This window comes from Eulemur rufifrons, chromosome 19 (assembly GCF_041146395.1).
Source record: "Eulemur rufifrons isolate Redbay chromosome 19, OSU_ERuf_1, whole genome shotgun sequence".
NCBI classification, from domain to species: domain Eukaryota; kingdom Metazoa; phylum Chordata; class Mammalia; order Primates; family Lemuridae; genus Eulemur; species Eulemur rufifrons.
In genome coordinates this window covers 114,359,914-114,384,653 of record NC_091001.1, presented here as the reverse complement: position 1 = coordinate 114,384,653, position 24,740 = coordinate 114,359,914, and the positions used below count along the sequence as shown (strand labels likewise).

At 47.9% G+C, this 24,740-nt stretch overlaps 1 protein-coding gene across 4 annotated transcripts in view; it reads right to left on the bottom strand.

Annotated features, from left to right (window-relative positions):
- MYT1L (myelin transcription factor 1 like) overlaps positions 1–22,283 on the bottom strand; it is a 425,635-nt gene extending 403,352 nt beyond the window's left edge. For all 4 annotated transcript variants that reach the window (XM_069495366.1, XM_069495367.1, XM_069495363.1 and 1 more), the window contains exon 1: positions 21,979–22,283. The gene's annotated coding sequence lies outside the window, so the exon portion shown is untranslated. The remainder of the gene's footprint in view (positions 1–21,978) is intronic.
- Between the last annotated feature and the right edge of the window lie 2,457 nt (positions 22,284–24,740).

Sequence of the window (24,740 nt, the reverse complement as noted above, 5' to 3'; positions counted from 1 at the left end):
AGCAAGCGTTGCCTGATTATGGCGTCATCATGCCAGCCCTGGTGTGCGGGCTGTCCCCACGCCCGGACGAGGAGGAGAGCCACTGCCCTGCTGTCGTCCCGGGGCAGTGCCCCTCGGGTGTGCTCCACGGGAGGAGCCCCCGCAGCGCCCGTGCTGCAGGGCAGGGCGCGCAGCAGTGCCGATGGCCAGTTGCCCCAGCTTCTCTAGGGCAGCCCTCTAGGACACCCCCCCAGGGCACGTTAGTCCCGGTCGTCTCCGCCTCTCCGCTTCCCGAACCCTCTCGGTGAAGCAGCCCCAGCGTCCGGGGATGACCTCTGACCTCAGTCGTTTTCTCCTGCTCAGCTCAAGCCAGAAGCATCACGAAGCTGCTTCTCCCTAACAGCAGGTGACAAAACTGGGGCACCCCGCTGGGGACAGAAGCTCAGGTGGATGGGACACCTGGACAGCCCCAGGCACAGAGGACGAGGCCCCAGGCCCAGGGTAGAGCCCTCCTGCCGTCCTCAGGAAACCACGTCCTCACCCGACCAGGCTTTCCGCGGACTCCCCGCCCCCCCAGACAGATTCACAGCTCCTGACGGTGCCACACTTCTCACCTCCCCACTCACCTCTCGGCCTTGCCGACAGCGTGCTCTACTCAGGAAGCTCAAAGGCATGAGTTCCAGAAGCTTCCAGGGAGTGCTCAAGGGGAACACACATTGCTCTCCTCCCCGCTCCCTGGTACCACACACGCTTTCCGGGAGGCGGCGAGCCCAGGAGAACAAAACTCCCCAAAGACAAAGTGTCTTTTGGAGCCATCGATGGGAAGAAAGGGGCCCCGAGTTTTGGTAAAGCGAAGCTCCCCGCTCTCCCCATCCTCACACTAAGAGACATCACGCCCTTCCCCGCACGTCCTTCTTTCTCCCACCACTTCAGTTTGACGCCCGCAGCACCACGAAGTTACTGACAGAGGGTCCGAGAAAGCCGGCCTGGCTGTGGGGGTTCACTCGAGCAGGAGGCCAAAGCAAATACCCACAAAACACCTGTGCACACTCAGCCCCCACGTACCATAGGAATTAAGCCTAAGAGCTGTGAGGACCAGTTTGGTTTCTGATTCAGCTCCACTTCTAGTTTGTGGCTGAAATAAAAATGGAACACTTGATTCTGACACATGCACATTTTCCAGTAACTGTAATGTCCCTGCTGATGACCAGCTACGCTGGGAGAAGCTGGAAGAACTTGGGTCTGATGCTCAAAGATCTTATCCCCCTCTGCAGAGATAAGCTGTAAACAAGCGTGCGCGCGCGCACACACACACACACACACGTGCACACACATACACAAACACACACACACACAGAGCAGTGAAACCTACGTGATAAACAATCAGATGTGAAATCATTCAATGAAGCTTCATGTAAACATTTTTTCACATGGATCTGCGAGGGCAATCGTCAAGCAGGAGGCATCGATGTTTAGAGTTACAAGATGCCCTTACGATAACTTTCTGGTTGCCATGAAGAAGCAGACCAGGATAGTACAAAGTTCTATAAACTTTCATTCAACGTAAAGGTTTTTCTAAAAAACATGGATACTTCATGGGATAATACTTTGTTTTTAAAAACTAAATGCCTCCTATTCTCCTATCAATACCAAACACCTGAGTTCTGGGAGGGTGGACAAGGCGATCTGTCCTCGGGAGACACGAGCGTGCAGGGACCCCCCCCCACCAGCTGCCCTCTGGAGCCTCAACCTCGGGTCTCAGCACACAGCGCTTTCCCGTCCCCCTGCCACCAGAGTGCACAAGCATCGCTCACACGTGGTGTCGTGCTAGGGGACAGTCCTTTCACTCTGTCCACAACAACTCCGTGTTTATTAAAAAGGGACATAATTCGTTCACAAAACCAAAAGCATCGGGTTCTTCTCCAAGGACTTGGCACCAAGAATCCTACCGAGGCAGACCAGCCACCGGCTTGTGGAAACCGCGGCTCTACCAGGCAACAGACCGGGCCATCACCTCCCCAAAGTGCCTTTCTGCCCACGTGATTCGCCAACAGGGACCCCCTGGCGGAGGCCAGAGGAGGGCGCAGCGGATGCCTTCGGGCTGCCAGCCAGGGCTCCAGCCTGGGCTGGTGAGGAAGGAGCGTGGTTGTGGTTCGGGAGCCCGAGTGTGCGGGTCGGGTCGGCCCTCGTTCTCCCTCGTGGGCAGGCGGGGGCGGTGCGGGGGTCTGCCCTGGGGGGAGGTCTGCCCTTTCATGCACGACACGCGGCTCCAGGACCCCACTGCGCCCACTCCCCTCTCAGTGCTCATTAAGTCACAAGACGCTACTGGACTCCTTTCTTTCTAATGAAATCATAATTATCAATGAAATTGGAAACGTCTAACATCCGAATTGTTAATCCCTGTTTTCCTGCAGCTCTGCTTAGTGCCGGCTGACCTGTCACTTACAGATGACAGCGAGAGCCTCCTGCACGGGAGGGCTGGGGGTGGTTCCATCCAAGGGGATCATTTGGAACATTAAATCCCATCACAAGGTTTTCCAGACCATCACAGGCTTTCACTTGTCAGACCCCTAAATCGCCTTTTGGGAGCAGATGATTTTCCCCCAGCATGCTGGTGTCCCGTGTCCTTTTAATCAACTTTAAAGCAAAGGGAAACAATCAATGCTATGTGGTATGTCCATGACTTCGGAGTTGCTCCCAAGCTGTTGAACCTGGCCGGAAGTCAGTCTATTATCACGAAACGCTGGAGTGGGGCAGCATGGATTTACATCAGAGAAAAACACAAACCAGAATGAAACAAACTAAGAAATTCAAAATAATTTTATGGAAATGTTTCTTCTTTGTTTATGGCAATTACTTATGAGTTAACAGAAGTAAAACTAATAAGTTTCAATCAAAACATATTGAAATAAGAATATGTTTAGAGAAACATAAGCTGGGTATGGTGGCTCACACCTGTAATTCCAGCAATTTGGGCAGCCAAAGCCGGAAGATTGCTTGAGGCCAGGAGTTCAAGACCAGCCAGGACAACATAGCAAGATCCCCATCTCTACAAGAAATTGAAAAATTAGCCAGACATGGTGGCACATGCCTGTAGTTCTAGCTATTCAGGAGGCTGAAGTGGGAAGATTGCATGAACCCAGGAGTTGGAGGCTGCAGTGAACTGATTGTACTACTGCACTCCAGCCTAGGAAACAGAGCAAGACTCTGTCTCTAAAAAAAAAAAAAGAAAAAGAAATATATAATCGTTTAAATATATGAGTGCAGACATTTAACTTCTGATTGTCTCTCAAGTTGTTTTTGCTTCCTAAAGAAAACACGGCAAGACCCGGTAATCTAAATAGTCCTCGTCTTTGTTTCCTAAGGAATTACTGAGGCAGAGCAGCGTGCTATTTCTAATAGTCAACTTCCAGGCTTGTGTAATCAATTTTAGGTAGTCCAAAATTGTTCATAAACTGATCCTGTCAAAATCCAATAAAACGTGAACATTACAAGAATCTTTTTCTTTGCATCTCATTAGTGAGGAGTGTGCATTTCTTTCAAGTAATTTACAGAGTCACATTCTCCCCGTTTGAACAATGCACCATAAATGAAGCACATTTTCCCAGTAATAATGGAGCGTTATTTTTCTCGGTAAGGCGGTACTTAGAAGAATTTTGCCCACTGTGCGTTCTGAGCGTCCAACCCCTGGCAGTGGCGAGGGGAGGGCGTTGGGCGTTTGTTCTTAGAAGACGCACAGAGGGAGGCTGTGCAGGTTGGCTGTGGCCACAGGCTCACGGAGCAGGTGCCTGACGGTCACCAGAGCCTGACGGTCACCAGAGCCAGGCCCAAGAAGGCGAGTCTTGTGCTCCACCCCAGCGGGGCCACCGACTCCTCGTTCCTGTTTTGTGTGACGCCCCCTCTCCCCCCACTCTCCTGGAGGAGCACCTGGTCAAGTCCCTTTCCCAAGCCCCGGCGGAGCAGTGTGGGAACCGCATTTGTGCACATCCTACCGGCGTGGAGAGACTACTGGGACTTTCCTCTCCCTGCCCCACGCTGGGTCCTCGCTCCCCTCTCCCTCTCTGTTTCTCAGGCTCTCCTCTGTCTCTTTGTTCTTCTCTCTGCCTCTCGTGTGCTCTCCATGTAAGGAACCGTATTTGACGCAGACATGTTGGAAGTTCCTCTGACGTCCTGTGTGCCCCATGTCACGCATGTGGGTGGACACATTCAGTTTGTCCCCACCTTATTAGCAGGACTTGAACCCACACTTTTGAGCCTCCGTGTGTACCAGTCATGGCTCTCAGCACTTGGCGATAGCAGAGAATAAAACAAAACATGGAAAATTGGTAAATAGAGCCATTCTGAAGTTCTATTTAATTGAAAATTTAAATACAGAAATATCATAAATCTCCACTGTTGTGCTCAAACACTAAGTTCATGTGAACTTGATCAAACATAAAATTTTAAATGTAAATTTTGTGTCAGACACTAAGTTAGATCCTGTTGAGAAAACTATAAACAAAGCACAATTTACTTGCTAAAAAGGAGGATCAGGCTCAAAAATGGCCCTCTTTCCACTCCAAAATTTATGTCCATAACAGGCTAAACCTAACCCTCATCAGCTCCTTTAAAGTGAATTAAAATAAGCACAATTCACAAACATTGCATAAAATCCACACATAGAAGTAAGAATAAACTAAGATACTATCATTTTCTCACGTGGAAAACATGGCGGAACATCGAAGTAGAAACTGATTCTGCAAGCAGGTCCTCGCACTCTGAAATTTTGGAAGACGAAACAAACAAGTCATTAGCTAACATTAGCCAGTAAATGCTGTCTAAATATCCAGAAGGGCTTGGATCAATTGATTAAAAAATGCACAGAAATGCCCTGGGTTTGTTCCTCTCTCCAAGGTAGGCTCCGAGAATGTGGGATCGCTTTTCCTTTGACATGGTGATGAGGAGGAGTTGCTACACTTCTATTTTTGCCAGACTTCAAGACAAACTTGACTGAGACGTCAAGCGGCAGTGACGGTGCCTGCCACTGAATATGCTGATGTATGCACATCGGTGGCTGATGTCTGCTCGAGAGGAACAATGGGCTCTTTCCGTCCCTAGAAAGACAGACAGCTCTGTGCGCGCTCTTGCCTGGGATGGAACAGAAAGTGGAGACCTGATCAAATCGTCTGGCTCTTAAAGAATTTAAATGGGCTCTTTGTCTCATCCAAAACTTTGCTAAATCCAAAATTATTAATTAGATTAGACTCATGGTAATGCTCAATAATGATGTGATGTGTGGGGCCAGGTGGTGGCTTTGGAGACCAGCGTTTTTGATTTAATGCAGAAGCAGAAGCACTTCTGACCTTGAGAGCCATTTGTGGATGTCCCTCGGTCACGCCGGCCCGAGACCCTTCTGCGTAAGCACGTTTTCATTTCTATTCATTCAGCAAACTGCTTAACTCACACTTACTCACCACCTAGCACTTGCCAGGGAGCACACATCAGGCTGCACACTTAACTCCAGGCTAAAAATGGTAAAACAGCAACAAAAGTCACAGTCACAATCACAGGAGTCGAGTTTGCAGGGCCGGGTTCACTTTCACAAATATTACATCGTCTTATCCTTGCACCCCCTCAGTCAGCTCGATGTCTGCGTACCGTGCGAGTGTCACGGGTGGAGACGCCATGTCGGACGTGAGGGGACTTTCGGGAAAAGAGAACGGGCCACAGTGACAACAGCCAGCGTCCGATTGCTTGTCCCGCGCTTCCGGCCGAACCGCGCGGTTCTCTGTTCCTGCGCCGGGGCCCCTGTGGTCCCACCGTGCCACGTCCCCTTCCTCCACACACCCCAAAGCACCCGCCCAGCACCATTTTCAGCACAGACTGGGATCCGGTAAGTTCTCTCCACCTGATGCCTGTTTACCAAACATCGTACAAAGAGCAACGCAGTCAGAACTTCAAGACCAAAGGCCGCTGTTTATACGGAGTGTCGCTGCTCTCCCAGCTGGGCTTGGGGGGATGAGGGACCCAGCTGCTTGTCACTACGGCCATGGGTTTACCTGGGCTCGAGGAAGGCACTCGGTGGTGTGTGGACCCCGTTAGGGCCGTTCCCAGCAGCCCCCCGGGTCCACGTGCCTCCTGTAGGGCTCTGTGCTCAGACCAATTTGTTACCCACAGAGGCCAAGAGGAGATGTCGAAAACCAACCAACCAACCAACCAACCAAAGGAGCCAAAGCCAAACAGCCTGTCTGAAATTGGCCACTTCCACAGTCCGTGGCTGTGTCAGCAGCAGGAACCAACGCCAAGGACAGCCACCTTGCTTCCCGGAGCACAATGCACAAGACGGGACGTCCCCCCAGAAAGGGTCCCCCAGGTGCCCTCGCCCACAGAGGAAACGACGCGGGAGGTGTCACACCCAGGTGTTCTGATGCGCCTGCAGGCGGCCGCCCGCAACCCCAGGTTTGCTCAGTTCGTTCCTCATTAGGCCACCATTTGAAGACTCCTTAATTCCAGAAAAAAACAATATTTGAATTGTGACCACGTGGAAGGGAGAAAGGACAAACTGAGATGCTGCTGCCACACTGGATTTAACACAATATTGATAACACGTGCCACTTAAATTCCAAATCAGTCTGATAACCAAACAAGTATCGACTGAGCACGGTTTACGCGTGAGGTCCTAGAAAGAGCCTCATGGCAAAACGTGGTCACCTGGGGCATCACACGCAGTCCCCAGGGACGCAGCCCGGCGTGGGCAGGAGACCAACACGCTCGCCAGCACGCAGCCCAGAAAGGCAGACGCAAGGACGGCGGTGAGGAGCAGTGCCCACGGGACCAGTGACCGGGACGAAAGGGATAGACCCCGAGGGGAAGAGTGACATTAGCTGAGCTCTGAAGGGAGGGTGGCGACTTCAATCTGTCCCCACAGTTCAGACCCTGTGTCTCTTGCACTTTTTATATGATTGATCCTCCTCATCCTCTTCACTTTTATTTAATGATAAGCACCAGATTACTCTTTTCATTTTTCTTTTTTAGTCTTTTAATCCTTTTCAGCCTGCTCCTGGTGACGAAGTTCCAGGGAGCAGCTTATTTCTCCATGTCGGCATCAGTGGTGGTCGAAGAGGCTTGGCAAAGTTTGCTCTGTGACTCAGACAGAGTCCTAGACAGTCCACAAACGAATGGCGTGGCTGTGTCCCCAAGAAAACTTTATTCACAAAAATAGGCAGTGGGCTAGACTTGGCACACAGGCCATGGCTTGCCAACTTCTGGCTTAGAAAATCCATCACACCTCGATTACCGTGATTGGTACGTGCTAGCACAGTCCCTGACACTCCGGGCGTGGCACTAGGAAGATCGAACTGTCCCGCAGGACGGCCACCGGCCACAGGTGGCTTCTGAGCACAGGGGTGTGGCTCGTCTGAACTGAGAGATACACTTTGATTTTAAAATATACACTTGGACTTGAAGGTTTTGTATGAAATATCTCATTAACAATTATTCTATACTAGTGACACATTGAAATGATAATACTTTTGTTATATTGGGTTACATAATATATATGACTGAATTTCTTTTAAAGTTTATTCTGTGACATTTGAAATCTGGACTTGCTTTGGAGACGAGGTAAAATTGATTACGACGGGTGCACACCCGTCACAAACCCCTGCACAACCGACATGACTCCTCACCATTTAGGCAGAGCCCAGACAGGAACCAGAAACGGCGCTACGGACTCAGGCAGGACGTGCAAGGAGCGTCTCACAGCACACACATCAGCACACGGGACAAAGGGCGTCTCACAGCACACACATCAGCACATGGGACCAGCCACGCGGATCTGATCCATTCCTATGTGAGACGGTTACAGTGTATCTATCCCTTGGATTGACTTTTGGACTAAAATACACAAAAACGCAGTACAATATCTGCATATCTGTTTCCCCTGAATAAGTTTAATACAGCATAGCTGTATTTAGATTACTAAAGTAACTTTCAGTTTTGAAAATTATCATAAAATGAAGGAATCTTTATGGTCTCGGAAGAGGCACCTCACTGGGACTGTTCTGTGCCTCAGGTCACCCTCGCAGAAAGAGCCGGCACAGCTGTCAGAGGGCCGCTGTTTCTGGCTTTTTGGGGGGCCACCGTCTGTCTGTTCTACTCAACTCAATGACCCTGTCGTTTGAGAATCAGAATGGTGACATTTCTGAGCCTGGAACAGGAGCAGGCCAAAGGCTTCCTTCCCTGCAACGAACCTGAACATGAGGCCTCCCGAAATTCTGTGCCCAGACTCTTCCATTCCATATCCCAGTTTCTGCCTTGGTTGGAAGAAAAATTGAGAGAAATTCAGTATTTCAATTCAAGTTCCACTTCCAACATTAACATCGATTGCTGTGAATAAGCTGCGGGAGTTTGAGGTTTCAAGGGTCCTTCTAAGTTGCTTGAACTCAAGAGGCAGATACACAACTATTTATTTTTTAAGTGGTATCAAATGGCCCAAATGAGATAGAACACACTTATCTCATAAGTAGATAAAGTCAAACTCGGTGTGGAGAAGGCCAAAGACGCCTGACTCACAGCAAGTCACCCAGAGACACACAGAACAGCTGGTCCCGTGTGTCCACGTGCCCCAGCACCCTGGGAACTGCTTCCCAGACAATGACAACGTGCCTATTCCCAAATATCAAGGTACAGGGTGTCACACAGACCAAAATAAAGAACTGCGATCATCACGGTTAGGAGAAATAACTTCATATCACATCAAGATGGCCTAGAAAACCCAGGATGGCAAGGTCCCTGCAAAAGATGGTGCATTGGTCGCTGTGACAGCACTAACTAGCGTTCCGCATTCAGCCTCCACCCCTACCCCCTCTACACGTCAGCAAAGACGTCGACGTGTGTGACAGGAACACACCCAGGAAGGACAGTGCTCCACGGCTTCTCGGGGCAGATTATACTAGTGCGCAAACTGCTAAAAATGCAAGGTAGACAGTGGTAAGGCCCATAACATCGTACCTTGTGAACGTTCCAGGGAAGAGGGCTGAACTTCATCTGGAAACCAGCCTTTGAAGAGTGACCAGGATGTGTTTGCCTAGACCCCGGGGGAAGACGCCGCGGAAGGAAGAGCGTGAATCACCCAAGCACAGACCACGGTGAGGCTCGGCCCGGTCCTCGCTGCACCGTCTGGGGCAGAGTGGGGTGACGCAGGCACGGGAGGCAGACGTGGGAAGGGTGGAGAATGACCTTGAGCAGTTGGGTGAGGTGTTTGGGCTCATTTCTGCAGAGATAGACTCTAGCATTGTTTGAGCAGAAAAATGCCGCTGTACCTTGGGGGAATTAGTCTGAAAACAGAGTGTAGGCTGCATTGCAAGTGTGTGTGGTGTTGGGTGGCATTTATGGTGATGGTGACGGTCCAGGAGAAAGGCGATGGCAGCCCACTCTGGAGTAGCAGGAGGAGGAAGGGGAGGACGAACGTTTGCGAGAGCTGTTTCAGAGACAGAGTTGGCAGGAAGTCGCCCCTGATTGGCTGCCAGATTAATTATGCCACAGAATAGCTCTGGCCTTGTCACTCAACTACACAAAACCTTCAGTAATTTCCAATTATCTCAGAACGAAGTCATAATCTCAGCCACAGAGACTGTGGCGCATTTGACACGCACGGCCCCAGCGACCCGCCCTGGGCGTCAGGGCTCGGGGGTGTCCCCCGCTGCGTCTCAGCTAAGGTTGTCCAGATCGTTCCCCAGAGGAGCCATGTGCGTTCCCTCCTGAGCTTCTGCTCTATGCCATCAGTTGGAAACCTTTTCCTTCGAGGACCGAAATCCCACCTCTTCATGGTGCCCCCACTGCAGCCTTGCCGGGCATCCTGGCTTCCTCCCTGGAGAAAATCCTAATTAACTCAACTTATAGTTGCCACTTTTATCAAATCCCAGACCACTTCACGGTCATTTATAAACTTGTCCCCCCTTCTCCTTTGGTCTACACAGTTTCTGATACCAGAGAGCACTTCTGACTCATTTTCTCGTAACTCCTAGCACTGACCACAGTAGAGTCCATTATAAGAATTAATGCAATAACTATATAAATGACTTTCCGATGAAAGAGGCTCACAGCAAAATCCCTTTGCCTAACCAGCCAACAAACACAAACAAACAAATGCAAAATAGAGAAACAAAGAAATTCCCATCCTGTGGGTCTGGGGAGGCGTCACACCCGCTCGGATGACCCTGAAGTGCTGACACGTGGTCTCACCACCCCCAGCTCCGCACGGTCTCAGCTGCTGCTTCTGGCTCCTCCGGCCCCTGATCTGAACACAGACGAGGTCTGGTTCCAGAACTACAGGTGACAAGTGAGGAACTTGAGATTTGGTAACGAAGATCACACAGGGATCACAAAAGGAGGCCAGCGCCAAATGCCAGCTGACATGGACGAGAATGAAGACAGGAGCCACATTGCAGCTGCGTCCAGACCGCGCCTCGCAGGTCTGTGCGTCCGCGCCGTGCGCGCTGCGCTGATGTGTCCGGACAGGGACGCGGCTGAGCCGCCTGGATGGAGCTACCGCCCTGCCTTGTCTAATAAACATTCTCCGAGTCTCCTCATCCAACGTGGAGAGAGACGGCAAGACGTGGGGTGCACCGTGAAGCTGCTCTCAGCCGGGTACGTGAGCGGAGAGCCCTGGAAGCGCCTCCCCTTGATTAAATGAAGCGCCAGCTGCTGTCATCTGAAGAGGACACGCCTGCCGTGCTCCACCGCGCTGGGAGCCCCACCCCGCCGCCAACGGTGCGCCTGGGCCCGCCCGGGCTGCGCGGGCCTGGAGAGGAGGCCGGGCCTCCAACGCCCCTTTCCCTGGGGAGACTGGCTCTTGGACAGAGCCACGTGGCCACCGGGCAGGGGAGCGGGAGGCCCCTGTCCCGCGGGTGACGCCCCGCCCAGGGCTCCTTCCTATTCTGCTCCGGCCGTGTGTGGCGCCGGACCGGTCACCTCCCTTACCACCGTCTCTACCTTTGGTTTCCTTCCTTGACCATGAGAAAGAGCACCCCAATGTATTCTCTCTCTCGCTTCCTCTTTCACGTGTGCTGCAAGACCACAGCACTTCTGGCCGGGCGCGGGGGCCCCGCCCGTAATCCCAGGGCCTGCGGAGGCCGAGTCGGGAGGATGGCTGGAGCCCAGGCGTTGGAGGCTGCAGTGAGCTATGATCTCGCCACCGCACTCCAGCTGGGCCATAGGGTGAGACCCAGTCCCTAAAATAAATGAATAAATAATTCTTAAAAATCAAAAGTAAACTAGAAAAAGAATACAGCACTTTGAGGCATACTGAGGGCTTTCACCACCAGCAGCGTTCTTGACAGCTCATTCTCTGCCTTCTCTCCAGCACCCGCGATTCGTCCTCTGAAATAATCCTGCAGACACGGGACCAAGTCTGTGCTAGGTGAACCGAGGACAGGACAGAAAGCACTCACTGCCTCGAGGACATTTTACCCAAAAGCTGTGCTGGGAGACCGCTGCAAGGCGGGGTGTGGAGAAACGGGAGGAAGGGCGGGTTCTGGCCGGAGGAGGGGAGGGCAGGCGGGGTGACAGCGGTGAGGACCCCTCCCCTGGCTGAGGACCCCTCCCCTGGCTGCCGGGCGGGTTGGCACCGGGCTGGGCAGCAACCTTCGAGAAGAGGGAGGAGGGAAGAGGAAGCACAAACCGCGGCGGCCTGGGCGCAGGGAGGAAAGGGAGGAGAACTGAGAACGCGCAGAAATGACATGTGCACATTCCTGTCAGGAACCGTGGATTAAGGATTCACATCTACAGTCCCTATCCTCACTCCATCAATGAAGACAGGGTGAAGGAAGTCGTTTTGCTCAGCGTCCTTGGCGAAGTAACAGCATCTTTATAAAAAGCGAAGCTGATAGAATTCAGTATGTTGCTTTCTGAAGATCTCAGATGATATGAAAACAAAACTTGGGAAGTCGAGTGCAGTCGACGGTGGGCCGCCCTTCGGACGCGCCCTGCCCAGCGCTGGCTGTCCCCACGCGCAGGGGTGGCCGGCAGAGGGGCTTTAGCGCTCTCTGGAGAGGGCCCGGACGCTAGAGAGACAAGGGCGGGGTGGCAGCCGGAGGTGAAAGCAGATGATAAATGTGGAACACCTGTTTGTCTGGAAGAGTTAGGAATTGTGTAAGAGGAGGCAGAGAAGACATTTTTGATCAAAGAATCAACATAGGAACTTCTCTGTATTGATATGTGGAGAAAGACCCGCTGGATATCACCAGGGATCTCAGGGGAGCCTGTGGAACGCAGGGGTGTCCCCCCCCCCCGTCCTGAAGTCGTCAACCACAGGGGGTGTGGTTTCATAGCACTGTTTGGGTGCCATCCTGAAAAAACTTAAAGGAGACATATTATTTACACTTGTACTCTCGGCGATACTACACATTCTGCAAGTCATGCTTAAATTTGATCTCAGTACGGAAGCATGAGCTCCGCCTACCTAGAAAGCCACATTGAAACCTGAAGCCAGTAGCTCACTTATCTCCATAAGTTTATAAACACTGGGAGCCCAACCCTCACCCTGGCTGAGAGCTCATTATAAATGGATCTTTCTAACATACCTCTCTCTGTGAAAATAAATAAATAAATAAACCCTTATCTGCACCTCGAGATTTCCAGAGCAAAGGAGAAATAACTAGTCTCATTATTTTCTTAACTGCTTTTAACTGTTTTATGGGAAATCTTATGGAGTTATTTTTGGATATCACAAGATCAAATAAATCTTTAATCTTCTTGTTAATCATTCAATAGAAACCATAAACCTTTAGATTTTCATATATTTAGATCATAGAATTAAACGACATGGCATTTGCAAGAAATTTTTTAAAACGACCTGTTAATTTTCAAAATGAAACCAGTTCCCATATATCTACAGGAATAAGCCCCCCAAAGTCACAATAAATCCTGTACAAATCACGGGTAACATATCAGAATGAGTAATTAATTACACGCTATCAAATATCATTAAATAATGACAATTCAGAACACAGCGTTTATTGAATACAAGTGCCATGTTTATGTTCACACAGAACGCCTGGTCTCTCCCCACATCCAATGACACTCATTTTCAAGGATCAGCCCCAGTCCTGCCTGTTGATAGCCACTCAACGGCCGCGGGCCCCAAGGAAGGGTGTGTTCTGCATTCCTCATCCCGGCACACTCTGCAGCCCAAAGCGGATGGCAGCCAGAGCACACGCCACTGGTGCCTCCACTGTCCACGAGAATTTGGGGGGGGGTTGTTGATATTTACCCTTTTCTGTGGTTATGCCTCATGTCTTCACCTAGATTTTCAGTCCTCAAGGGTGAGGACTGTGACCCACATTGGCTCAATGCTTTCCTCTACAGACGTTCAGTAAGCAGGTGTTTGGTCTACTAGAAACCATTGCCATCAACCAAAGTAAGTATTAAATTATAGATACAGAGAATAATCAATTATATTCTCTCTTTGTAAAATGCTTCACATTTGGGAGTTTGTTTCCTTAAACAGTATATGTCTTTAACAGCCTGAATGCTTTGATGGACATAATTATCTTTTTATGCTTATATAGATGATAATATCAATAGTAAGTGCAACCGTCCCATAGACTCCTATGGGCTTTGCATGACATACCCCATGAGTGGAGCGTTCAGTTTAGTGCATTTGCTAACTGTTATCTGTTACTATTACTGCTGTCAGACTGCCTTCCTGATAGTCTGTTTTCATTGGCTCCTTAATATAATAGATACATGGTTTGGATTTCTATAAAATAGAGTGTGGGTCTCTGTCACTTAATATTACTGAGCTTGTGATCTTCCAAAAGTATTATTTTGTTAGCTGGCACATGTTTACAACACCCCACTGTAAATTAGTGTGGGAAATGGCCGAATTGTATGACTTCAGCACATCTCCATGGCCCGCGAATTTTTCACTCTTTTTAGTCTCAAAGGGGGGAAAAGTTTCTGCAATTTTTATCATTTCCTTTTCTTCCCAGCCCCCTTCTTTCCACACATGTGTGCAGTTACCTCTCTTTTATTATACCTCTCATTTACCCTCCTGTGAGAGGCACTTCCCAATGCTTAAAGGGAAGTTCCAAATGTAGCATTTTGAGCTTTTGCAATAGTGGATTGTTTTAATAATGAAATTTGTCTTTGTTTAAAGTCTCGCAAAGCAGCCTCCTTGGTGAGAGGCACTTGGGAAGGCGTGTGTGACGCAGGGGAGGAAGAGTTTCAGGGGTGAAGAGAGACACGTCCAGCCCCAGCCAGGGCTCCCCCTCTCTCTCGTGTCCTCCCCACTGTGGCCACTCTGATCTTCTCCGCCTCACTGGGGTATTTAGGGGAAACGCTCAAGTCCACTCCTCTGGGTGGCTGAGGAATATGCCATTGGCCACCATGGTGAGCACTCCGTTTATTTGTACCCACAAGTTCCAGCTTGTCATTTTGGGTGCCTTCTGCTCGAGGCTGCCAGAACTAGGACATGGATTGTATAATAGATTTGGCTGCTAAAAATGCATCCTGCCTCACCTGTGCACACCCCAAACACTGCTTCTTGTAAAGAAATGCCAGACATAAGCTAATGGGCTATTTCCCCAAGTATTAAGCCCAGTCATATTAATTATATGTATCTCATTTGCCTACATCATGACAGGTTAAGAAGATCCACAGTAATTAGATTGAGTCCAGAGAAACAATGTAGTTATCATAGGGCCACCATGAAATAAATTTCTTTGAATTCTGTCAGGGCAATTCACTACCTGTAGTTACCATAGTGGAATACTTGTCTGAATTAAGATAAAATCATAGTCACCAAATAGATAAAATTAAGAGGGAAAAGAACTTAAGAGAAAGCTAGTTTTCAGTTACACGTCTGAGTGTCACACAGTCCAGGGAGTTTTCTAGATGACCAAGAGCCATGTGACTAGATGAATTTCACGTCAATTCATTTGATACCCATCAATCAAACAATAGCACCTGCCCTACATACTGCAGGGTGTTGGCGCTAAGTTTGCTTGTGCACGTCTCTGCAAAACGATGACAAACATGGAGCCCACTGGTAGTGGCCCTGCTGATGGCACTAAGCCCCCCACTCCACAGCACTGCCTCTTGAGAGCCGTCCTCTCGTGAGAACACCAAATACAGAGTCAGCTAATGCTCCCACTGAGGGCTTGTGGGAAATGATGGAGTCCAGCTCCCTCACACACATGGGCACTGGGGGTGGACGGCAGAGATGACGTGTTCAAACTCTCCCCAAGTCACATGGAAAGCTGCCCATGACAAAGGTCCTTCCCACCCAGGCCTCTTCACAGGGGCTCGACGTCATTGTCACAGTTGACTATGGATGGAAAATCTCACTTAGAAAATAAAAAGGACCAAAAAAAGAAGAAGAAAAAGATGACTAACGGTTTGATATTAGGTGAAAATACCCCCCTAGAAGCTAATGGAAAAGTGAAATTCCCCTGTGTCTTGGGTCATTTTTAGTGTTATGGAGAATTACCGGAAGCTTGTAGCACCTGTGCAGTCTGGCTGGTGTCACCAAGCCAGGCAGAGTAGAATGTTTCTGACTCTTGGAAGAGACCAGAGAAATCAGTCAAGGGATTATTTATTTGTCCTCTTGACCTGCCTTCATTAAACAAAACGTCAGGAGCAGGAGCCAATCGTGGCGCCAAGGCCAGCAGAAAAGTTAGCGGGATGGTGTCGTACGGTCCAGCACCTGCTCCTCAGTCACGGGAGGAAGGGGAAGAGACTAGATTTTGTTGGTGGCAGGATGAGACGTGTGAAAAGCCTTACTGATGTGTGTGTGTGAAGGGGAGAGAGAGAGAAAGAGAGAGAGAGAGGCCAGTTTCTCTGAGGCTGACTGTCCAATCAGTGACCCTCACATTTGCATTATGGCTTTGAGGCTAAAAGCAATGATTTAATCTGCACATGTTGGGATTTGGAAATGTGCGGTATGAAATGTAAACTATGACTGGCTACACCACTTTTGCAAACATTCTGCATGTAATCCTTGGAATGTTGATACTTAATATTTGGGGTATTTATCACATGCTGAGTATGATTTTTAATTTATTCAAAAAGTAATACACATCCACATGCATTGAAGCATTGGGTGCTAAGGTGAGATGCCACCTGTTCTCCCACAAGTGGGCTCTTCCCACTCACACTAACTAGCCCCTTTGGTCAGATACTGTTTTGATCATTAACTTTAACACTAGATGAACAGGTGGCTTAGCCCATTTGTAAACAGGTGTGTTAACTTGTCCCTGGAGAACAGATAACAATATTTCTTGGCTTGCACTTTGGGTGTGGGTCTCTTAGGGAAAAGGATTGTTTTTGAGCTAACAAAATCCCAGTAACAGCATATTAGCTAAAAAACATTCGGGTGGCAGAGCTACCTCCATTCTCATTCTCAGGACTATGAAAAGAATTGCAAAACATCTTGGAAAATTCAGAATACAAATTCAGTGGAAAATTTTACATGTTAATTCAGTACCAAATGTGCCACATTCAGCAAAGGACGAGTGATAAATTAGTGTGCAATTTATCTGAGTAGATTATTAAGATTTTCTTTCCTGTTCTATAGAAGCACCTAGCATCACCCAACACTTCTCATTTTATGTAATCTCAGAATTCCATTTTTAAGCAAAGCCATGTGGCCTTTTGATGGCTGAGCTACTTAAATTTCCAGACTTTGAGAGACTATAAAATGCTAATTCTAACCTAACTTGTCTTTTATAGGATTTAATGGCAAATTTCTTAATTCTAAATAGGCAAGGATGTTCAGTCAGGTCTGACTCAATGGAAATGCGGTGTACAGTCATCGGCGTGGTCTGAAACGCATGACCAGTTTCTAATTTGAATTCTCCTCTCCTCCTTCTTGTGATGCGTCTGCAGCCAATGGTGAGCCGGTGGAGGCCGCACTGGCGGCCCCTCTCAGCTGTCGGCACGGTGGCAGGACAGCTGATGTCACAGGCCAAAGGCAGAGACGGGTTGGATGACCCAGGGGATCTTCCTGTTTGCCTGGAGGTTGCCTCAGCCAACAGTCCAGGCTTAACCATGTCACACCCAGACTGTTCTGTTGTTGATCTCCGGTATCGACAGCTTTGAAATCCCCAGAAACTGCAAAACAGACACCTGACATTTACCAACACTGCTTCCTCAAAACAGCGTTCTGTTTACTGTTTCATGCATTCTTAGGTAAGCAAAGGCTTGCTTGGTTGTAACTGACTGTATACCATAGGGGAACAGCTAACGTGTACATAGGAGCCATGATGGGTGAGGACTCACTCAGAACCCTCAGATATTTTTAGCTCTAGATTTTATAACAAGGCAATAAACTCAAACAGTATGTGTGATTAAATAGAGAAATATGGTTACACAATGCTATGCTAGTAAGTGCTAATTTTTGGAATGATCTCCTTGATTCCTAAAGTATTAATCATTCCTGGAAAGGAACCTCAAGGTTCACCCTACTATTCTTCTTAAGTAAGGAAAATATTTTAATCTATTTCAAAATATATTCAAGAAAAATTAAATCTAGTAGCATTTGTGATTACCTTTTATCAGGAATACATGTGTATGTATACACATATACATATACACATATATACACATATACATATACACATATATATACACATAAACATATGCACATATACATATACACATCCACATATCTTCGTGGGGCAGAAAACCACCTCTCCCTGCTCTGTCTCTCCCGGCTCTGCACACAGCAGGTGCTCAGTACATGCATGTGGCAGGAGCAGTTCAGAGCTGAGAAGTGAAGGGAGGAGCTGGCTGCCAGGAGTCACCCTTTAGTCCTCAGTGTTGACTCTGATGACATTTTTTTCCTTCCAGGAGGGGACAGTGAGGAAATCCCTGGGCTGCCCACTAGTGTGGCTGTTCCAGCTAGTCTGTCACTGAACTCTTCTAAAATGCTGGTTCTAAAAATAATTAATACATTAACAAATAGATTCAGGGGAAGAAGAACAAAAGGGACACTTTCTGCCCCAGCAGCTGACAAGTCCCCCTGGGGCGAAGACACACTCCCCTGACCCTGAACCCTGAAGATCCCCATAGAGCTCCACGTAGGAGCCCTAGAGCCTCCGTCCCCTGTGCCGGGCACCTGGGCTGTCCTTCCGCTGTCTGTGCTGTGCCGGGTCTGGGGAGGGCGCTCACACGTGAGAAGGACAGACAGGGTTAAATTCATAACATGGCACTTATTCACACCACATTAGCCATAGGAACACTACAATTAGGCATAAAATTTTATTTCTGTGATAATATACTCTGAGCCCTAAAAAGAGCCAGTAAAGAAAGAAATTTCCCTTAGGGGAAAAAAAAAAAAAACCAGGCAAAAACAAAACCAGTCACTCTTGAAGACAAGCAGCACAGCACTGTGAGAGCAACACCACCACTGACTCCAGCCCACAGGAGGTAAGGGCAACAATAGGTTCAAAACTAGAAAATACAGGTACCTATGAGCTCTCACTGTGACCACCGAAAAATCAGACCACAGAATTTCTCAGTGTAACACGCCCAGTTGCTCCACGTCTCCAAGTTATCTGCAAAGTGCAAGTGATCTCTGTCTCATGAAGGAAGCCGGCAAGTCTGTCTGCAGAAAAGCCTTATACGGATGAAACCTCAGCCAGCTGCCATTAGCACGTACAGCAGAGCAATTTCACTCTTGCCATCCCTCATAACGATCCCCCTCGTTCCTGCAACTGGTGATGAGCAACGCTTTCCACGACCCAGACAACAAACAGCTGGCTGGATGCCAAAAGACCATGCATCCATGGTCTACTGTGCCCTTTTTAATCAACTTCCTAATTAAAAAATGCCATGCTGGCACAAGGTATGAAGCGAGTAGGCTTGGAATATTTTACAAAATAGCATCCCCTAATCCTGGGCTGTTGAAAATCTGTGTTCTTACAGATGTTTATGAGTTTTTCTGGTGCAGAGATAGAATCAATTTGCTTGCGCCTGGCCCTCAAGACGTATTAAATTTATCCTGAAGGAAACTGGTTTCTGAAAAGCTCTTGCCCAGATGCATTAGGCAGGTGGGAGTTTCAGTGAACCAAAGGGTCCACTAGCAGATGCAGCATCGATTTCTGAATGTTCACAATCTAGCAGACAGCTCCAGAGCAGACTTGATTTGATGGCTCTCTATGGGGTGCCCTGCAGACTCGATTATTTCCACAACCAGCCTGGCTAGCATTGTTTCATGGCGACAATGCCCTGTGCTTTCAGCCTCTGTGTGGATGGCATAGGCTGGTTGAATGTGAGCATCTGGGTGGGGAGACTGGGCCAAGTTTAAAGTCGGCCTCTAAGAACCGTCCATTGCTTTTAGGGTTCAGTGATGTGGTAGCCCCCAAACGGACAGGCAAGGCCGACTGTCGAAAACCATTATGTTGGCTGCTATGAATCCAGCTTGGGACGATGGCATGATGGTAGAACTCAAAACAGGGTTTGAACTGGAGACCTGCGCTGAAAATCCCTATCAACATACTCCCCCCCACCCCCGTTATTAATCAGTGGGTGGCTTGTTTAGAGACCCAAGCTTGACATCCACACCTGAAAATTTCTCAGGCAAATGTTCAATATCCTTGGGGTAATTTTCTGTAAGGCAATTTGAGCATGCTGGCTACGCAGGCAGACTTTAGCAAAAAGCAGTCAGTATGTAACACTGGGTCATAAAGTTCTTTCAAGTATACTAATGAGTGCACAAATATACCCAAAGCAGGTTTACACGGTACACATTGACCCAGAAGCTCACAGCTGGTCAGCTTGCACACATTCTCACGTTGGCGTATACGCAAGCACTCACAGAACCATTGGAGAGATTAATTACAGCACTCCTAAGAGTGCAGAAATATAGTACAGAATTTTAAAGGAATTAAGGTCAAATAGCCTTTTGAGAAGAAATGTACATATTTCTAATTCACAATCAATGGGGTCCTACTGAAGCGATGGCCTCTGCAGCCTCCCTGGCACAGAGCGACCCTGCGAGCCGGCCCCTCCCCACCACCAGCCCCTGCTGCCCACACAGCAGCTCAGCCAAACGGTGCCTGACATTTGGACTAATATTTTGGAATCTCATTAATTGATTAAGATTTTTGCTATAAAAGGCTACTTTTCTTTCCAAAGTTGATATGCAACCTTAGAGCCAAACTAAAACCAGAAAATTTCCCCCAGGAATCGCATTTTCACTCAGGTACACATCACCCTATTTCTAGCTCTGGGACCTTTCATTGTCATTGGACGTGAGCCCTCTTCCACAGGCCTGAGAACTGATGTGACAGATAGTGGCATAATGTGGCTCTGTCAAGTGGAGACTAATGTGACAAAATTTTGGCCCAAAAAAAAAAAAAAAAAAAAAAATGCTGGGCTACACCTTTGAAGGCAGCCAGGCACAAAGAGCTTCACCAAGAAGTCCGATTCAAGGACCTATTTCCGAATGGACACGTTGAGGTTAAAATTAAAGCTGATATTTTGCCCTGAGAAAGTTATAACCCATCATAAAGCCAAAAAGTGTTATTGTAATCATACAAAGCTTGGCTCAACTCTACAATGAAATGCAGTGATGAGAAAATAATGTAAGTATGACTTTTCTCTAGGTAAGAGCTCGTGAATCTGAAAGCAATTTGATATTTAATACTGTTTGAGTCAAATTAAGAAAAAAAAATCAATTTTTTCCTCACTCTAGTTTATAGAAAATTAAAAAATGAAATAGAAAATATTGTATGTTTATATCTATATGTAGATAGAAAAAATTGAAAATTCACCTACATGCAAAAAATAGAGCTCAATATAATTATTCAGAAACCTGCAGTATGAGAGGGAAAATGATCAAAATCAAGTTTCAGCAGCTGCATGTAAAGGGTTAATATGTTTTCCAATATCTCGTGTTTGAGGTTTAGGTTCATTAAAGGTAGTTTTCTTTTTTCTTTTTTGGAAAGGTGTAGGTTTTTAAACAGTAGAAATTGCCCCCCCCCAAAAAAGTTGTGTTTCCTGTCAAATATTCACTGTTATTGTCTAAAGCGAACAGCTAAAGTAAAGCCACTCTTAAAAAAATAAGCTTACAAATAAAAGCAAAAGAAAATCAAGTGATCTAACATATTCAGGAAACTGTAAAATGACAGTTAAAGCATAACAATTTCTACTTGAGTTCTACCTTAAAAGCAGGTGAAATAATTAGGTCAGTTAAAATGAAAAGCTTGCCTTTTAAGGAGAATAGGAATTATTAAAACAGGATAGAACTATTTATCAGTGATTTCCCCCGGATGGAAGTATATTTAACTAAATATTGAAACACCCATATTCCAGTACCACAGTCACAGAATTATATAAGAAATGTGTCACTAGTGACAATAGAAAATTAGAGTTCCAGCAAGCTTCACTCTCACTCATCCAACTCAGGAGACTGGTTTGCAGAGATGATCTCCATCTTCCTGCAAGAGCTGAGAGGACCAAAGACTGCACTGATCGCTGCATTTCCTGCCTCTAGATCCTATAGATCAATAGAAACTTCAGCACGGTTTCCACAACCTCCCAGTAAGTTGCTGGTTAGATGAGCTAAAACCTTCTTCCAGGTAGGCAAAATACACACCAGTCAACACTAACTGTGCCTGGGCTTGCACTGAAATGACATTTGCTAGTTTTGCCCGTCTCCATACACGGTTCCAGAAATTATTAATTAAACACATTGAATAATGGCTGCTGTAAATTTCTGGAAACAATCCTCTCTAAACAGTTAATTTCCAGCGGAGACGTGTGCAGGGAGGATGGATGAGCAGCCACCCCGACCAGCGGCAAGGACTCCTGCTGTCGCTGCTGTCGCCGGCCGCGGGGAGTTGAACTTTGCTCCACTTTGAACGCGGACCAGCGCCGGGGACTGGGCGCAGCACGTTACCTGCAGGGGACCTCGGCGAGACCCGGGCACCCCCGCAAAGGGGTCCCCGAGATGTCTGCCTGACAGGCGCGGTTCCCACGCGCCCCCCCCTCCGCCTCCCCGCCCCGACTCACCCAGAAAATCCTCGGACCTGCTCGGCGACTACAGCGCTCCCCCCGCGCGCCAGGACGCCCCCCGTCCGCGCTGCGTCCGTCCCGCCAACTCCGCGCGGCGCATCTCCGCGGCCCGGCGCGGGCAGCCCGTCTGCTAATTGTTCGGCCACATGGGCCAAAGTAATGATGCCCGCAGACAGGACACTCACAGGCCCGGCGTCGAGGATGGAAATTAATAAGTTGACACCACTACGCGCCGGGCAGGGCGCGCATGCGGACAGCCCTGCCGGGGACGCGGCGCAGCCCCCATGCAGGCGACGGCGACAGCGACAGCGACAGCGACAGCGGAGGCTCCGTCCTGCCCGCGCCCGCAGGTTCCCGCAGAGACCAGCCCGCAGCTCCGGCCTGCTGTCTCCCGCGTCCGCAGGCAGCCAGCGTAGCCCTTTCCCTGAGTCCTAACGTGTGGGGACTGCACCGTGGGCTCGGTGTCTTTCGGGCTGGCTGTGGGTTACACCAGCGATTTCCAGCCTTCCCGGGTATCGAGCTTGCAGCACCGGCGGGCGAGATTGGGGGTGCGCGCTGTGCGCTTCCTACATTGTACCAGGCCCTAAATCTCCAGGGCAGAGTGTGTATCATGTGCAGTGCTGTATTCACTGTAATAGACGAGAACTGTAAATACCAGAGCCAGGCTGCCACCAGCTCCCAGCTAGGTAATATATCTAAAAATAGCTCCCCTATCACCGATGTTATGGTAGATTCACGCTGTGGCCAAAGAAACCTCACAAAAGTCAGCTGAACCTACAGTATTTTAAATGGTACTATTGTTTAACATCAAAACAAAACAAAAAGAGGTTCCAAAACCTGCCACTTCTTAGGACGGGAGAATGGTTACGCAAGGGTTAACTGTGATTCTTAAAATCTCTTTCAGGTTGCCAACCACACTATATCATTCTCTCTCGGTATGAGCTGCTTTTATCATTTTCTTTTAAAGCAAAAGACCTAGAACCATTTTTCCAAGAAAGTTAAAACATTATTATCCTTTTAGTATTGTTTGAAGAAAAAAAAATCAGAAAAAGTTTTATCTGAAAAGACAAGACCAAATAAGATTTCAAAAATACAAAAAGGAACATAGCTATATGACTTTCATTAGCATTTTTCCAGCTTAAAAAAAAATGCTGATTTTATAAATGGCTTCTTGAGTTAAGCAGTAAATGTTTTACTCTGGCGATAACTATACCATTCCACTCTCTGCAAACCTCTCTCTTATAACACTCAGCACGATGAAAGGCTACATTAAATCATAAAGGCTACTTTAGCACCTCCCACCCTCGCCCCTGGAAACTAGCCTTGAATACACAGACTCATGTTTAACAACAACTCCAGGCAGCGTGCAGACATATCGGGTGCTCACAATGGCATTATACCGAAGGAGTAGCTCCGTTTGAGAAAGGTCCATTGTTGGCTTGTTTATACACCAAACCACGCGGCTTTAAGAAGTACTGTAATGTGTAATCAAATAAGAGCTGAAGACAGGCAGACAGGTGAAGAAACAACTATTTGTTGAAGTGCTTAAGAGAACATTTGAAATAATTCTAAAGAGCTGGGAGCTGCAACCATCAGGCCCATAATAATAATAATAATAAAAACCCTATGTAGCCTTTAAAATAGAAGGAAAAGAGGTACCTTTTGTAGGAGAATCCTGTTCCGCAGTCTGTTTCTCAGGCATGCAGGGCTGTGTCTGCCATGGAGGGACCATTGCACGTGCCAGTCACATTTCCCTCTCTGCTGCACGCACCCCTGCCCTCCGTGGCTTCCCTCCCAGCTCACTGTCGGAGCAGAGCCACCACAGGCGACCAGCCACTGCAGGTTTTCCCCAGAACACAATGCCGACTGTGGCTTCCGTGGGGAGACTGGCTCAGAAGCCCCAAGTTACCAGGAACACCCTATTCCAGCTCTCAAAGGTGATTCCTCTGAAGCCCAAGCCTCTGCCTGGTGTGTTGAGGTCAGACTCCCTGGTTACTACAGGGGTTACAATTCCCTTCCCAGGGAGCCCTGCTAGAAACCACTGCAGTCTGAAAGCAAGAAAAGCTTTAAGAGAATGTGCTGTTCCACTCCATCTTCTCACAGCACAGTACTCCTAACGCTTGGATTAAAATATTTTCCTCCCCTCCCAACTTCTCTGATAATCACCACGTGGGGAGCAGGAATTTTTTTTTTTAAGAAGTACATTTTAGGAAAATTTTCCTAACAGAACAGCTCAATACAGCAATGTTTATCAGTATTTGTTCATATAATAAATAAACATGTATGCATTCTTTGTAGTTTTATAACACCTGGTTTACATTTTCTCTGCCATCTCTGATGACTTCTGCAGATGCCCTGAGGACTCATTATGATGTCAAAGCCAAAAACAGTTTCATTGTGGAAACATGCATAGGAAAATCATTGTGTGCCTGAACAATGCAGGTGTGAGAGAGGCACCGGGAGAAGAGAGGGTGGAAAAGACACCAACAGGGGCAGAGTCAAAGAGAGAGGACAGTTGGGGGGTGGGGAACACAAAAATTCTACAAACTGCAGCACGTTGCGTGGAAACACAGCCCACTGATGGAAAAATGTATAGCTGCTACCTTAAATAATCTCATATCGGAATAATCATACAATAAATTACCATGAAACTAGAGTATTTAGTTTTATTCTTGTACAACTTATGGCAATTATAGACAATATTTCTAATATGTGGGGTGTGCCAATTTAAAATATCATTTTTATAAATACTAGCCAAA